A 14,987-nucleotide genomic window follows, 5' to 3' on the forward strand; every position below is an offset into this window, starting at 1 on the left:
TGCAGGCACCTCTGGCTTGTAGAGTTTCTGTTGAAAAATCAGCAGACAGCCTTATGGGCATTCCCTTGTATTTTATTTCTCATTTTTTCCTTGTTGCTTTTAATATTTTATCTTTGTCTTTAATTTTTTCAGTTTGATTATTATTTGTCTTGGTGTGTTCCTCCTTGGGTTTAACCTGCCTGAGACTCTCTGTGCTTCCTGGACTTGGTTGACTATGTCTTTTCCCATGTCAAGGAAGTTTTCAGCTATTATCTCTTCAAGTATTTTCTCAAGTCCTTTCTCTCAATCTTCTACTTAGGGGACCCCTATAATGCAAATATTGGTGTGTTTAATATTGTCCCAGAGGACTCTTGGGCTATATTCATCTTTTTTCATCCTTTTTTCTATATTCTGTTCTGAAGCAGTGTTTTCCACCATTCTTTCCCCCAGGTCACTTGTCTATTCTGCCTCAGTTATTCTGCTACTGATTCCTTCTAGTGTATTGTTTGTTCTATTTTTTCTTTAGTTCTTCTAGGCCTTTAGTAAACATTTCTTGCATCTTCTCCATTGTTTCCCAAGATTCTGGATCATTTTCACTATCATTATTCTGAATTCTTTAGGTGGGAGGTTGTCTATCTCCACTTCTTTTAGTTGTTTCTGGGTTTTATCTTGTCCCTTCATCCGGGACATAACTCTCTGCTTTTTCATCCTAATTAACTTTCTGTAATGTGGTTTTTGTTCTAGCCAGGCTGTGGGATTATAGTTCTTCTTGCTTCTATCTGTCCTCTGGTGAATGAGGCTAAGAGGCTTGTATAAGCTTCCTGATGAGAGGGACTGATGGTGGGGGAAACTGGGTCTTTCTCTGGTAGGCAGGGCCTTGTTCAGTAAATCTTTAATCCGATTAGCTGTTGATAGGTGGGACTGTGCTCCCTCTGTATTAGTTGTTTGGCCTGAGATGGCCCAGCCATGGGGTCTACAGACTCTATGGTAGGGTTAATGGCAACCTCCAAGAGAACTAAGGGGCATCTTCTAGGACTGCTGCTGCCAGTGCCCCTGTCCCTGTGACAATCCCCTGCTGACTCATGCTTCCACAGGTGACCCTCCAACACTAGTAGTTAGGTCTGTCTTGGTCTCCTGTGGGATCACTGCTCCTTTCCCCTGGGTCTTGGCATGCACAAGACTTTGTTTGTGCCCTCAAAGAGTGGAGTCTTTGTTTCCCCCAGTCCTGTGGAAGTCCTGTAAGTAAATCCTGCTGGCCTTCAACGTCAGATTCCCTGAGAATTCCCAGTCCCTTTGTCAGATTCCCAGGCTGGGAAGCCTGATGTAGGGCTCAGAACCTTCACAACAGTGAGAGAACTTCCTGGTATTATTGTTCTCCACTTTATGTGTCACCCACCTAGCAGGTATAGGATTTGATTTTATTATGATTGTGCTCTTCCTACCATCTTGCTGTGGTTGGATGTGGAGCATCTTTTTTTTGTGTGTGTGGGTTCTAGCATCCTCTTGTCGATGGTTGTTCAACAGCTAGTTGTGGTTTTCATGCTCTTAAAGGAGGAGATGAGCACATGCTCTTCTGCTTCACCATCTTGAACCAGAAGACCAAATTATTTTCATTCTTCAACTTGTTGATGTGGTGTATCACACTGATTGATTCACAAATCCTCAAGTTCCTTTTGATCATGGTGTGTGATCCTTTTAAAATATCTTTGTATTTGATTTGCTTGTATTTTGTTGAGGAAGTTTGCTTCTATGTTCATCAGTGATATTGGCCTGAAATTTTCTCTTTTTTGTGGTATCTTTACTAGTTTTGGTATCAGGGTGATGGTCATCTCATAGAATGAGTTTGGGAATATTCTTTTCTCTGCAATTTTTTGAAAGAGTTTCAGAAGGATAGGTGTTAACTCTAAAAATTAGGTAAAATTCACATGTGGAGTCATCTGGTCCTGGACGTTTATTTGTTGGGAGATCTTTAATCACATTTTCAATTTTAGGCCTTGTGATTGATCTATTTATAATGTCTATTTCTTCCTTGTCCATTCTTTGGAGATTGTCGCTTCCTAAGAATTTATCCCTTTCTTCCAGGTTGTCCATTTTATTGGCATATAGTTGCTTGTAGTAGTCTCTTGTGATCTACTGTATTTTTGTGGCATTTTATGTTGTAACTTATCCTTTTTCATTTCTAATTTTATTGATTTGAGCCTTATCCTCTTTTACTTTTTGAGGCTGGATAATGGTTTACCAATTTTGTTTATCTTTTCAAAGAACCAGCTTTTACTTTCACTGATCTCTTTCATCGTGTACTTCATTTCTATCTCATTTATTTCTGCTCTTATCTTTATGATTTCTTTCCTTCTATTGACTTTGAGTTTGTTTGTTCTTCTTTCTTTTTTTTTTTTTAGGTGTAAGATTGAGTTGTTTATGAGATATTTCCCTTGTTTCCTGTGGAAGGTTGCTTGCTATAAACTTTCCTCATAGAAGTGCTTTTGCTGCATCCCACAGGTTTTGGAACACCATGTTTTAGTTTTCATTTTCTGTATTTTTTATCTCCTGTTTGATTTCTTCAGTGATCTATTCATTGTTTTTTAACCTATTGTTTAGCCTCTAAGTATTTTTAACAGTTCTTTTCTTGTAGTTTATTTCTAATCTCATAGCATTATTGTCAGAAAAGATCCTTGATACAATTTCAATTTTCTTGCATTTTCCAAGGCTCACCTTGTGGCCCAGCATGTGAATCCTGGAGAATGTTCCAAGTCCACTTGGGAAGACTGTGTATTCTGTTGCTTTCAGAAGGAATGCTCTATAAATATCAGTTAAGTCTATCTGGTCTAATATGTCATTTAAGGCCTGTTTTTTATTGATCTTCTGTCTGGATGATATGTCCATTGATAAAATTGGAGTATTACAGTTACCCAGTATTATTGAGTCACTGTATATTTCTCCTTTCATGGCTGTTAATATTTGCCTTATATATTGGGGTGATGCTATATTGAGTTCATACATATTTACAATTGTTATACCTTCCTCTTGGATCAATCCCCTTCATGTTTATATAGTGTCCTTCCTTCTCTCTTTTAACAGTCTTTATTTTAAAGTTTATTTTGTCTGATATGAGTATTGCTACTGCAGTGCTCTTTTGATATCCATTTGATTGAAATACCTAATTGCATCTCCTCACTTTCAGTCTGTATGTTCCCCAAGATCTGAATTGGATCTACATTAGACAGGATATATATGAGTCTTATTTTTTTTAATTTTATTTTATTTTTAAACTTTACAATATTGTACTAGTTTTGCCAAATATCGAAATGAATCCGCCACAGGTATACCCGCGTTCCCCATCCTGAACCCACCTCAGTCCATGTCTTTTGGTTGCAGCATTTAATCCATTTACATTTAAGGAAATTCTCAATATGTATGTTCCTATTGCCATTTTCTTAAATTTTTTTTTGGATTTTTTTTTTGTAGGTCCTTTTTCTTCCCTTCCTCTTTTGTTCTCTTGTGATTTAAAGACTAACTTTTTTTTATGTCACCACATTTTTATTAATTTATTTTAATTGGAAGATAATTACTTTACAATATTGTGATGTCTTGTTATACATCAACATGAATCGGCCATAGGGATACATGTGTTCCCCCATCTTGAACCTCCCTCCCTGCTCCCTCCCCACCCTATCCCTCTGGGTTGCCCCAGAGTATGGGCTTTGGGTGCTTACTCCATGCATGGAACTTGTACTGAGCATCTATTTTACATATGGTAATATACATGTTTCTTTTTGTTTTGTTTTGTTTACTTTACAATATTGTATTGGTTTTGCCATACATCAACATGAATCCACCATTGGTGTACACGTGTTCCCCATCCTGAACGCCCCTCCCACTTCCCTCCCCATACCATCCCTCTGGATCATCCCAGTGCACCAGCCCCGAGCAGCCTGTATCATGCAGAGAACCTGGACAGGCGATTCATTTCACATATGATATTATACATGTTTCAATGCCATTCTCCCAAAGCATCTCACCCTCCTCCTCTCACACAGAGTCCAAAATACTGTTCTATAGATCTATGTCTTTTTGCTGTCTCGCATACAGGGTGATCATTACCATCTTTGTAAATTCCATATATATGTGTTAGTATACTGTATTAGAAAGCATCACTATGAACAAAGCTACTGGAGGTGATGGAATTCCAGTTGAGCTATTTCAAATCCTGAAAGATGATGCTGTGAAAATGCTGCACTCAATATGCAGGCAAATTTGGAAAACTCAACAGTGGCCACAGGACTGGAAAAGGTCAGTTTTCATTCCAATCCCAAAAAAGGTACTGCCAAAGACTGCTCAAACTACCACACAATTGCACTCATCTCACAAGGTAGTAAAGTAATGCTCAAAATTCTCCAAGCCAGGTTTCAGCAATACGTGAACTGTGAACTTCCAGATGTTCAAGCTGGTTTTAGAAAAGGCAGAGGAACCAGAGATCAAATTGCCAACATCTGCTGGATCATCGAAAAAGCAAGAGAGTTCCAGAAAAACATATATTTCTGCTTTACTGACTATGCCAAAGCCTTTGACTGTGTGGATCACAATAAACTGTGGAAAATTCTGAAAGAGATGGGAAAACCAGACCACCTGATCTGCCTCTTGAGAAATTTGTATGCAGGTCAGGAAGCAAGAGTTAGAACTGGACATGGAACAACAGACTGGTTCCAAACAGGAAAAGGAGTACGTCAAGGCTGTATATTGTCACCCTGCTTATTTAACTTCTATGCAGAGTACATCATGAGAAACGCTGGGCTGGAAGAAGCACAAGCTGGAATCAAGATTGACAGGAGAAATATCAATAGCCTCAGATATGCAGATGGCACGACCCTTATGGCAGAAAGTGAAGAGGAACTAAAAAGCCTCTTGATGAAAGTGAAAGAGGAGAGTGAAAACTTTGGCTTAAAGTCAACATTCAGAAAATGAAGATCATGGCATCCGGTCCCACCACTTCATGGGAAATAGATGGGGAAACAGTGAAAACAGTGTCAGACTTTATTTTGGGGGGGGCTCAAAAATCACTGCAGATGGTGATTGCAGCCATGAAATTAAAAGATGCTTACTCCTTGGAAGAAAAGTTATGACCAACCTAGATAGCATATTGAAAAGCAGAGACATTACTTTGCCAACAAAGGTCTGTCTAGTCAAGGCTATGGTTTTTCCAGTGGTCGTGTATGGATGTGAGAGTTGGGCTGTGAAGAAAGCTGAGGGCCAAAGAATTGATGCTTTTGAACTGTGGTGTTGGAGTAGACTCTTGAGAGTCTCTTGGACTGCAAGGAGATCCAACCAGTCCATTCTAAAGATCAGTCCTGGGTGTTCTTTGGAAGGAATGATGCTAAAACTGAAAGTCCAGTACTTTGGCCACCTCATGTGAAGAGCTGACTCATTGGAAAAGACTCTGATGCTGGGAGGAATTGGGGGCAGGAGGAGAAGGGGACAACAGAGGATGAGATGGCTGGATGGCATCACCAACTCGATGGACATGAATTTAAGTGAACTCCAGGAATTGGTGATGGACAGGGAGGCCTGGCATGCTGCAATTCATGGGGTCGCAAAGAGTCGGACACGACTGAGCAACTGAACTGAACTAAACTGATTCTGTATTGGTGTTCTTCTTTCTGGCTTACTTCATTCTGTATAATAGGCTCCAGTTTCATCCAGTCAAGATTCAAAGGTATTCTTTTTAATGGCTGAGTAATACTCCATTGTGTGTATGTACCACAGCTTTCTTATCCATTCATCTGCTGATGGACATCTAGGTTGCTTCCATGTCCTGGCTATTATAAACAGTGCTGCGATGAACATTGGGGTACACGTGTCTCTTTCAATTCTGGTTTCCTCGGTGTGTATGCCTAGCAGTGGGATTGCTGGGTCATAAGGCAGTTCTATTTCCAGTTTTTTAAGGAATCTCCACACTGTTCTCCATAGTGGCTGTACTAGTTTGCATTCCCACCAACAGTGTAAGAGGGTTCCCTTTTCTCCGCACCCTCTCCAGCATTTATTGCTTGTAGACTTTAGTATAGCAGCCATTCTGAGTGGCGTGAGACGATACCTCACTGTGGTTTTGATTTGCGTTTCTCTGATAATGAGTGATGTTGAGCATCTTTTCATGTGTTTGTTAGCCATCTGTATGTCTTCTTTGGAGAAATGTCTGCTTAGTTCTTTGACCCATTTTTTGATTGGGTCATTTAGTTTCTGGAATTGAGCTACAGGGTTTGCTTATATATTTTTGAGATTAATTCTTTGTCAGTTGCTTCATTTGCTATTATTTTCTCTCATTCTGAAGGCTGTCTTTTCACCTTGCTTATAGTTTCCTTTGTTGTGCAGAAGCTTTTAATTGTAATTAGGTCCCATTTGTTTATATTTGCTTTTATTTCCAATATTCTGTGAGGTAGGTCATAAGGGTCCTTCTATGGTTTATGTCGGTGAGTGTTTTGCTTATGTTCTCCTCTAGCAGTTTTATAGTTTCTTGTCTTAAGTTTAGATCTTTAATTCATTTTGAGTTTATTTTTGTGTATGGTGTTAGAAAGTGTTCTAGTTTCATTCTTTACAAGTGATTGACCAGTTTTCCCAGAACCACTTGTTAAAGAGATTGTCCTTTCTCCATTGTATATTCTTGCCTCCTTTGTCAAAGATAAGGTGTCAATAGGTGCGTGGGTTTATTTCTGGGCTTTTTATTTTGTTCCATTTATCTATATTTCTGTCTTTGTGCCAGTACCATACTGTCTTGATGACTGTGGCTTTGTAGTAGAGCCTGAAGTCAGGCAGGCTGATTCCTCCAGTTCCATTCTCCTTTCTCAAGATTGCTTTGGCTATTCAAAGTTTTTTGTATTTCCATACAAATTGTGAAATTATTTGTTCTAGTTCTCTGAAAAGTACCGTTGATAGCTTGATAGGGTTGCATTGAATCTATAGATTGCTTTGGGTAGTATACTCATTTTCAATATATTGATGCTTCCAATCCATGAACACAGTATACTTCTCCATCTATTAATGTCCTCTTTGATTTCTTTCATCAGTGTTTTATAGTTTTCTATATATAGGTCTTTAGTTTCTTTAGGTAGATATATTCCTAAGTATTTTATTCTTTTCATTGCAATGGTGAATGGAATTGTTTCCTTAATTTCTCTTTCTATTTTCTTATTATTAGTGTATAGGAATGCAAGGGATTTCTGTGTGTTAATTTTATATCCTGCAACTTTACTATATTCATTGATTAGCTCTAGTAATTTTCTTGTGGAGTCTTTAGGGTTTTCTATGTAGAGGATCATGTCATCTGCAAACAGTGAGAGTTTTACTTCTTCTTTTCCAATTTGGATTCCTTTTATTTCTTTTTATGCTCTGATTGCTGTGGCCCAAACTTTCAAAACTATGTTGAATAGCAGTGGTGAAAGTGGACACCCTTGTCTTTTTCCTGACTTTAGGGGAAATGCTTTCAATTTTTCACCATTGAGGATAATGTTTGCTGTGGGTTTGTCATATATACCTTTATTATCTTGAGGTATGTTCCATCTATTCCTTCTTTCTGGAGGGTTTTTTTTCATAAATGGGTGTTGAAATTTGTCAAAGGCTTTCTCTGCATCTATTGAGATAATCATATGGCTTTTATTTTTCAATTTTTTAATGTGGTGAATTACACTGATTGATTTGCAGATATTGAAGAATCCTTGCATCCCTGGCATAAAGCCCACTTGGTCATGATGTATGATCTTTTTAACGTGTTGTTAGATTCTGGTTGCTAGAATTTTGTTAATGATATTTGCATCTATGTTCATCAGTGATATTGGCCTGTAGTTTTCTTTTTTGTGTTATCTTTGTCAGGTTTTGGTATTAGGGCGATGGTAGCCTCATAGAATGAGTTTGGAAGTTTACCTTCCTCTGCCATTTTCTGGAAGAGTTTGAGTAGGATAGGTGTTAGCTCTTCTCTAAATTTTTGGTAGAATTCAGCTGTGAAGCCATCTGGACCTGGGCTTTTGTTTGAAGATTTTTAATTATAGTTTCAATTTCCATGCTTGTGATGGGTCTGTTTAGATTTTCTATTTCTTCCTGCTTCCGTTTTGGAAAGTTGTACTTTTCAAAGAATTTGTCCATTTCTTCCCAGTTGCCCATTTTGTTGACATATAATTACTAATAGTAGTCTCTTATGATCCTTTGAATTTCTGTGTTGTCTGTTGTGATCTCTCCATTTTCATTTACAATTTTATTGATTTGATTTTTCTCCCTTTGATTCTTGATGAGTCTGGCTAATGGTTTGTCAATTTTTTTTTATCCTCTCAAAGAACCAGCTTTTGGCTTTGTTGATTTTTGCTGGTCTCTTTTGTTTCTTTTGCATTTATTTCTGCCCTAATTTTTAAGAGTTCTTTCCTTCTACTAACCCTGGGGTCCTTCATTTCTTCCTTTTCTAGTTGCTTTAGGTGTAGAGTTAGGTTATTTTTTTGACTTTTTTCTTGTTTCTTGAGGTATGCCTGTATTGCTATGAACCTTCCCCTTTGCACTGCTTTTACAGTGTCCCACAGGTTTTGGGTTGTTGTGTTTTCATTTTCATTCACTTCTATGCATATTTTGATTTCTTTTTTTATTTCTTCTGTCATTTTTTGGTTATTCAGCAGCATGTTGTTCAGCCTCCATATGTTGGAATTTTTAGTGTTTTTTTTTTCTCCTGTAATTAAGATCTAATCTTACTGCATTGCGGTCAGAAAAGATGCTTGGAATGATTTCAATTTTTTTGAATTTACCAAGGCTAGATTTATGGCCCAGGATGTGATATATCCTGGAGATGGCTCCGTGTGTGCTTGAGAAAAAGATGAAATTCATTGTTTTGGGATGAAATGTCCTATAGATATCATTACATCTTACTGGTCTATTGTATCATTTAAAGTTTGTGTTTCCTTGTTAATTTTCTGTTTAGTTGATCTATCCATATGTGTGAGTGGAGTATTAAAGTCTCCCACTATTATTGTGTTATTGTTAGTTTCCCCTTTCAAACATGTTACCATTTGTCTTACATATTGCGGTGCTCCTATTTTGTGTGGATATATGTTTATAATTGTTAAATATCTTCTTCTTGTATTGATCCTTTGATCATTATGTAGTGTCCTTCTTTGTCTCTTTTCACAGCCTTTGTTTTAAAGTCTATTTTATCTGATATGAGTATTGCTACTCCTGCTTTCTTTTGGTCTCTATTTGCATGGAATATCTTTTTCCATCCCTTCAGTTTCAGTCTGTATGTGTCCCTTGCATTGAGGTGGGTCTCTTATAGACAACATATATAGGGGGTCTTGTTTTTTGTCCACTCAGCCAGTCTTTGTCTTTTGGTTGGGGCATTCAACACATTTATATTTAAGGTAATTATTGATAAGTATGATTCCATTGCAATTTACTTTATTGTTTTGGGTTCGAGTTTATACACCCTTTCTGTGTTTCCTGTCTAGAGAAGATCCTTTAGCATTTGTTGGAGAGCTGGTTTGGTGGTGCTTAATTCTCTCAGCTTTTGCTTATCTGTAAAGCTTTTGATGTCTCCTTCATATTTGAATGAGATCCTTGCTGGGTACAGTAATCTGGGCTGTAGGTTATTTTCTTTTGTCACTTTAAGTATGTCCTGCCATTCCCTCCTGGCCTGAAGAGTTTCTATTGAAAGATCAGCTGTTATCCTTATGGGAATCCCCTTGTTTGTTATTTGTTGTTTTTCCCTTGCTGTTTTTAATATTTGTTCTTTGTGTTTGATCTTTGTTAATTTCATTAGTATGTGTCTTGGGGTGTTTCGCCTTGGGCTTTTCCTGTTTGGGACTCTCTGGGTTTCTTGGACTTGGGTGATTATTTCCTTCCTCATTTTAGGCAAGTTTTCAACTATTATCTCCTCAAGTATTTTCTTATGGTCTTTCTTTCTGTCTTCTTCTGGGACTCCTATGATTCGAATGTTGGGACATTTAACATTGTCCTGGAGGTCTCTGAGATTGTCCTCATTTCTTTTAATTCATTTTTTCTTTTTTCCTCTCTGATTCATTTATTTCTACCATTCTATCTTCTACCTCACTAATCCTATCTTCTGCCTCTGTTATTCTACTGTTGGTTCCCTCCAGAGTGTTTTTGATATCATTTATTTCATTATTCATTATATATTGACTCTTTTTTATTTCATCTAGGTCCTTGTTAAAACCTTTCTTCTCAATCCTTGTCTCCAGGCTATTTATCTCTGATTCCATTTTGTTTTCAAGATTTTGGATAATTTTCAATATCATTGTTCAGAATTCTTTATCAGGTAGATTCCCTGTCTCTTCCTCTTTTGTTTGGTTTGGTGGGCATTTATCCTGTTCCTTTACCTGCTGGGTATTCCTCTGTCTCTTCGTCTTGTTTATATTGGTGTGTTTGGGGTGGCCTTTCTGTATTCTGGCAGTTTGTGGAGTTCTCTTTATTGTGGACTTTCCTCACTGTGGGTGGGGTCCTACGTGTAGCTTGACAAGGTTTCCTGGTTAGGGAAGCTTGTGTCGGTGTTCTGGTGGGTGGAGCTGGATTTCTTCTCTCTGGAGTGCAATGAAGTGTCCAGTAATGAGTTGTGAGATGCCAATGTGTTTTGAGTGACTTTGGGAAGCCTGCATATTGAAGCTCAGGGCTATGTTCCTGTGTTGCTGGAGAATTTGTGTGGTATGTCTTGCTCTGGAACTTGTTGGCCCTTGGGTGGTGCTTGGTTTCAGTGTAGGTATGGAGGCGATTGATGACCTCCTGTCGATTAATGTTCCCTGGAGTCAGGAGTTCTCTGGTGTTCTCAGGATTTGGACTTAAGCCTCCTGCTTCTGGTTTTCAGTCTTATTTTTACCATAGTCTCAAGATTTCTCCATCTATACAGCACCTTTGATAAAACATCTAGGTTAAAAATGAAAAGTTTCTCCACAGTGAGGAACACCCAGAGAGGTTCACAGAGTTAGAGAAGAGAAGAGGGAGTAGGGAGATAGAGGTGACCAGGATGAGATGAGTTGGAATCAAAAGAGGAGAGAGCAAGCTAGCCAGTAATCAATTCCCTATGTACTCTCCACAGTCGGGAACACTCAGAGAGGTTTACTGAGTTACATAGAGAAGAGAAGAGGAAGGAAGGAGACATTGGTGGCTGGGAGGATAAAGGGGGGAATCAAAAGGAGAGAGACAGATCCAGCCAGTAATCAGTTTCCTAAGTGTTCTCCACCATCTGGAACACATAAGGAGATTCACAGAGTTGGGTAGAGAAGAGAAGGGGGAGGAAGTAGATAGAGGCGACCTGATGGAGAAAAAAGGAGAGTGTAAAGGGGGAGAGAGCAGTCAAGCCAGTAATCTTGCTTCCAAGTTAAAATGGGTACTTAAGACTGGGTTCTTAAAGGTACAAAATTCATAACAAATACCAAAAAGAAGACAGGGAGGCCTGACGTGCTGTGATTCATGGGGTCACAAAGAGTCGGACACTACTGAGAGACTGAACTGAACTGAACCAAAAAGCAAAGATTAAATATCCAGAGTAGAGGTTGGATTTTCAAAAATGCAGTATTAAAGAAAAAAAAATAACAAAGTCACAAAAATTATGAAATATATATTTATGAAGTTTGCTTTAAAAATAGGGTCTTTTTTGCAAAAAAAAAAAATTTTGTAGGTTATAAAAATGAAAATTAAAGGAGTAATAGAAGACTTAAAATTGAGAAAAATGTTTTTTTTTTTTTAATTAAAGAATGATAGTAAAAATATATCTAGGACTTTCTCTGGTGTTGTGGGCAGTGTGGGGTCAATTCATTTTTGGATAGTTCCTTGATCTGGCTTATATTTCTCATATCTATAGGCCCCTTTATATGTAGTCAGTACTAACTGCAGGGTTTTTATCTGTTGCTCCTGTCACTTCTACGGAGGTTCAGTCTGGTTTATCTTCTTCTGTTTGCTGGTCTCTTCAGTGTCTAATTTCCGCCCTGACACAAAGGGGGGAGGTGGTGGACAATTTTTTTAGGCTCGCTTGTTCAGTCGTGCTGTCGGGACGGAGGGACGCTGCAAACAAATAACACTGGCATGTGCTCGCAGTGTCTTGGCCGCACTGGGTTTGCCCCCGACTCACGGTGTGTGTGCTTTTCCTGTCTACACTGCTTAGGCTCTAGGTTGCTCTGCCAGGAACTGTCTGAGGCCAGCCCTGGGTTGTATGCACTTCCCAGGTCTAAGCCACTCGGGTTCAGGTACTCGGGTAGTCCTCAGTGATGCAGACTCAGTTGGGCCTGCGTTTTATGCCCTTCCCAGGTCCAAGCAGCTCAGGTGACCAGGTGTTTGGTGAGCACAGTTGCTGTGACTTATTGCCTCCCCAGTCCCTGCCACTTGGTTCTCTGGGTGTACAACTGGCACACCTTCTCAGGCGGATGTTGACCATTCAGAATGCCAAGAAGTCTTGGTTAGCAATGAAGCCTGCTTGCAATTTGATAGATAATGCCTCTGTGGGGCCGCAATTGCCCCCTTCCGGCTCTGGCTGCCCTCACCTGCCTGTCACGGGGGAGGGGAGGTAGGGGGTGGGCCTGTCTGCACCCAGCTAGCTCTGCTTAGTCCTTTGTTCTGTGAGCAGTCTTGACAGTGTCTTAGGTTAGGGCTTTTCGCATAGCTCTAGTCAGTCCTTTGTTCTGTGAGTGGGCCTGGCGGTGTCTTAAGTTAGTGCTTTTCACGTGGTAGCTATCCCACAATCTAGTTTGCTATCCCAAGTTAGTTCCCTCAGATTGCCCTCGGGGCATTCAGGCCCAGTCCTCACTCGAAGCAATGCAGCCCGCACCTCCCTGCTCAACCCCCACTTGCTAGTGGGGGATGCGGGTGTCTGTGCTGCTTCTCCGCTGGGGGAGTTACCATTGGGCTTGTAATCTGTGGGGTTTAATTATTTATTTATTTTTCCTCCCAGCTTTGTTGCCCTCTGTGGTTCCAAGGCTCGCCCAGACTGGTCAGTGAGAGTGTTTCCTGGTGTTTGGAAACGTCTCTCTCTTTTAATAATCCCTTCCCAGGACAGAGCTCCGTCCCTACCTCTTTTGTCTCTCTTTTTGTCTTTTATATTTTTTCCTACCTCCTTTCGAAGACAATGGGCTGCTTTTCTTGGTGCCTGATGACCTCTGCCAGCATTCAGAAGTTGTTTTGTGGAATTTACTCAGCATTCAAATGTTCTCTTGACGAATTTGTGGGAGAGAAAGTGGTCTCCCTGTCCTATTCCTCCACCCTCTTAGGACCGCCTCTAAAGACTAACGTTAGTGTAGCATTTGCTTTCCTTTTTCTTTTTTGTTTGTGTATCAATTGTAGATTTTTGGTTTATGATTACCATGAGAATTTTATATAGCAGTCTATATATAAACAAAACTATTTTAAGTTACTGGTATTTTAATTTCAATTCAATTTCAATTCAATTCAATTTCTTTAAATTCAATGCAATTCTTATTTCCTGCATTTGTGTTCTCCTCTTCTCATGGTTTTTGGTTTTGATATCATACTTGTGTGTGGATGATTTCTTAATCTTACTATATGTTTACCTTTATCTGTGAGCTCTTCAATTTGTTATGTTCTTGTTTCTAATAATGGCCTTTTCTTTGTTGCTTAGAGAAATTCCTTTAGCATTTGTTGCAAAACAGGTCTAGTGATTAGCTTTTGCTTGTTCATAACATTTTTATTTCTCCATTACATCTGAAGGAGAGCCTTACTAGATGAAGCATTCCTGGTTATAGGTTCTTTCCTGTCATCATTTTAAATATATTTTGCACTGCCTCCTGATAAGAAATGAGCTGATAAACTTATGGTACTTCCCTTGTATGTTATTTGTTGCTTTCCCCTTGTTCTCTCTAATATTGTTTCTTTGTCTTTAATTTTTATCAATTCAATCACTATGTGTCTCATAGTGTTTCTCCTTGGGTTTATCCTGCCTGGGACTCTCTACATTTTCTAGACTTAGGTGATTGTTTTCTTTCCCATGTTAGGGAAGTTTTCAACTATTATCTCTTTCACTGTTTTCTCAGGTCTTTTCTATATATATTCTCCTCTGCTGCTGCTGCTAAGTCACATCAGTCGTGTCTGACTCTGTGTGACCCCAGAGACGGCAGCCCACCAGGCTCCCCCGTCCCCAGGATTCTCCAGGCAAGAACACTGGAGTGGGTTGCCATTTCCTTCTGTAATGCATTTAGGTGAAAAGTGAAAGTGAAGTCACTCAGTCGTGTCCGACTCTAGCGACCCCATGGACTGCAGCCTACCAGGCTCCTCCGTCCATGGGATTTTCTAGGCAAAAGTACTGGAGTGGGATGCCATTGCCTTCTCCGATTCTCCTCTGGGACCTCTATAATGTAAATGTTGGTGCATTTGACATTGTACCAGAGATCTCTCTTTCTTTCCTCATATCTTTTCCTTCTTTTTTCTTTATTCTATTCCATGGCAGTGATTTCCACCAGTCTGTCTTCCAATTCACTTCTCTATTCTTATGCTTCAGCTCTTCTGCTATTGATTCCTTCTAGTATATTTCTCATTTCAGTTATTATATTATTCATTTCTGTTTGTTTGTTCTTTAGCACTTCTGGAAAAGTGAAAGTGTTAGTTGCTCAGTCGTGTCTGACTCTCTGTGATCCCATAGACTGTAGCCTGCCAGGCTCCTATGTCCATTGAATTACCCAGGCAAGAATACTGGAGTGGGTAGCCATTCCCTTCTCCAGGGTATGTTCCCGATCCAGAGATTGAACCTGGATCTCCCACATTTGCAGGTTGATTCTTTGCTGTCTGAGCCACCAGGGAAGCCCTTAGTTCTTACAAGTCTTTGTTAAACATGTCTTGTATCTTCTCAGTCTGTGCCTCCATTATTTTTTTGAGAACTTGGATCGTCTTCACTACCATTACTCTGAATTTCTTTTCCAGTAGATTGCCTATCTTTGCTTCATTTAGTTTTTCTTCTGAGGTTTATTCTTGATCTTCTCTCTAGGACATACTCCTCTGCCATCTCATCTAACTTTCTGTGATAGCAGTTTCTT

At 39.3% G+C, this 14,987-nt stretch overlaps 1 protein-coding gene across 6 annotated transcripts in view; it reads left to right on the forward strand.

The window, feature by feature from the left end:
* Positions 1-14,987, forward strand: part of CYSLTR1 (cysteinyl leukotriene receptor 1) — a 57,984-nt gene that overhangs the window by 20,243 nt on the left and 22,754 nt on the right. Inside the window, exon 2 of one of the 6 annotated variants that reach the window (XM_070785226.1) lies at positions 2,686-2,788. The exons of the other annotated variants lie outside the window; for them this stretch is intronic. The gene's annotated coding sequence lies outside the window, so the exon portion shown is untranslated. The remainder of the gene's footprint in view (positions 1-2,685; positions 2,789-14,987) is intronic. 6 annotated transcript variants of the gene reach the window in all.

Source organism: Bos indicus, chromosome X (assembly GCF_029378745.1).
Source record: "Bos indicus isolate NIAB-ARS_2022 breed Sahiwal x Tharparkar chromosome X, NIAB-ARS_B.indTharparkar_mat_pri_1.0, whole genome shotgun sequence".
Classification (NCBI taxonomy): Eukaryota; Metazoa; Chordata; class Mammalia; order Artiodactyla; family Bovidae; genus Bos; species Bos indicus.